Consider the following 2814-nt stretch of genomic DNA (forward strand, 5'->3'; position numbering starts at 1 on the left):
AAAAAATAATCAATTAAAATTGTTATTATCATTGAATATCATTATTTTTGACATAATTTGAGTTTTCGTTTACATCAAAACTTATCACATTTTAGGATAATTTTAATTTAAAATGAAATTTTTTATATTTTTCAAATAAATTCTAAAAATATTTTTTAAATATTTTGTTATAATTGTTAAAAAATTATTGAGTTGCATTTTAAATAAAAAGGTAAAGATATTAAAAATATTCCAATTAAAATATGTGAAATTTAATATAGTTTTAAGGAAATGGTCAAAATAAAAAAAAATTACACATAAAATAATCATGATTTTTTTTAACTGGGCGGATCATTATTTATATGATATCGCACACGAAAGAATTTTTTTTGTTTTTAAAATTATCTAATTAACTATATACTGTTTTTTTTTTATATTTTTTATGTGATATCACACATTCATAAAAAAATAGATAGTTTAAGATGCAAAAAAAAAATATTTACTTAATGAATATAATATGAACGAATATTACAAATACATCATTTAATAAAATAAATAATTAAAAACTGAAAATTCATATCCGCGCTGGCGCGCGGGTCAGGGTCTAGTATTATTGAAACGATAAGGTTGGTTAATAATTACAAAATTTTGAAACAAATACATATTATTTAAATGATAAGGTTGGTTAATAATTACAAATTTTAAATTAAAAAAAAAACTTAAAATCGTAACAAACTATGTTAACAAAACAAAGAATATATTATGAATATGCTAAGTAGATATATTCTTAGATTTTTTTTGTTAATAATATTTTAGGGAATACGATTATCAAAACAAGAAACATAAAATAATTATCTTACTTGGTTAACAAGTTTATTTATTACGACACAAATACACAATTTTCCTTATTTCTATCAACCAAAATATCTAAACGATTATATATATATTTTCTACCAAGATTTTTGTTAACCTACATTGATTACAAAATATTCTATCATAATTTCTCTAAACCTACATCGACTACAAACCTCACTTATTATAAATACTGACTAACTCGAAACCCTTTTACCATCAACTCTATCGAAACCAAAACACCACAAAAAAGCCAGCAAAGAAACGATTCCAAAAACATGGTTAATAATATGCAGATGACCTTCTTGAAAGACTTCAAATCACACAAGACTGTTTGGCGTATACAAGTCAAAGTCCTCCACTCATGGAGACAATTGAACAAAATTGCTGGTGATTCATTGGAGTTTATCCTATTGGATGCAAATGTAAGTGTGTTGTTCTTTATAGATTTGTGTTTACGTATCTTTGTGTTTATCAATATTTTGTTCAATCTAACTTAATTTATTTATATTTATACTTTTTTAAGGGTACGAAAATCCATGCCTCATGTGAAAAGACTTGCATGGATGATTTGGCTAGCAAGGTTCCTGTTGGAGAGTGGATAAACATTGATCACTTTTCTTTGACTGGTGCTGGACGTACGTATCAAACAACAAAAAATGCATTGAGAATGAATTTTGTTCACAAGACTTCCATCTCTGAGTCAACTCTCCAGATAGAAGAAAATTTTCTTGATTTGGTTGATTGCGAAACCATACTAAGTGGGAAACCTGATACGAACATCCTGATTGGTATGTGTTTATTGATATATCTGAGTTTTTTATCATCATAATCGTTAGTTTTTAACAAGAATAAGTTGTTTATTCAGATGTTATTGGACAAGTTTTAGACTTGGTGATCTTGAGACAGTTCATTGTACTGGAAGAAAAGAAAGGAAAAAGTTGGAGTTTACACTCAGGGACATTTTGTAAGTGTATTTTATAAACGTTTTTATTGTACATCAATCATATTTTTTTTTTTAAAATATGTTTATGCTGTATTTTTATACCGCTTTAATACATGTTTATAAAGTGATCAAAGGTTGCTTTGCTGCCTTTGGGGAAAATATGCTGAGAATGTTACACAGCTTGCCAAGAAGCTGAAGATGGGTTTGTTGTATGCCTTCTAAGATTCGCTAAGATTGGTCAATTTAGAGGTATATATACTATAAAAACTATATCCTAATGTAAACTTTAATACTCTCTTAGTACGAGAACTTATTATGTTAGGTACAGAGCAATTTTATATTTAATCTGGTATATAAACTTATTCTTATCTCCAATAATATGGGAAATCCAAATCTCAAATGCTTATGATGCAAGTCAAATCTTTATCAATCCTGAAATTGAGGAAGCCAAAGTTTTAAACAAAAGGTAATTTCCTTAAAAGGGTCAATAGTTTAAAATATATTTATAAAAACGCATTATATATTAATCTACATATTTATCATTCAGAGGGCATCGAGGAAGTGTTTAGAGTTGCAGACTTGGCAAGCAAATTTTATTTAAATCAGTTGCATGTAAAACTCATAAAACGAGAATGTATGTCATTATTTTCATGCAATCTTCAATGTTGCTCTTATAAAGATCTGCGGGACATGAGTATTCTCAATGGTGTACTCGGGCTTATGGTTTTCTTTAGTTCAGTGGTTATAATATTGCTTTCGTGCAACGCCTTCCACGATGGCTGGTCAAGTATTAAATATGATGAAGTTTTTCATTGTGTTCGTTATGCTTGTGGTTTTTGGATTTTTCAGGATGATGGTTTCAAATGGCGTAAGATTGTGTTTCAGATGGTTAATTCAAAGAATTTTTCGGGTCTCTTTAAACCTGAATTCTCATGCTCGAAGGAGCAAATTCCCCGTTTTAATATATGAAAATATTAAGTTGGAATTGCAGAGGAATCAGGAGTCATTGGACCATAAGTTATCTTCGGGAGATATGA

This window comes from Brassica oleracea, chromosome C4 (genome assembly GCF_000695525.1).
Source record: "Brassica oleracea var. oleracea cultivar TO1000 chromosome C4, BOL, whole genome shotgun sequence".
Lineage (NCBI taxonomy): Eukaryota > Viridiplantae > Streptophyta > Magnoliopsida > Brassicales > Brassicaceae > Brassica > Brassica oleracea.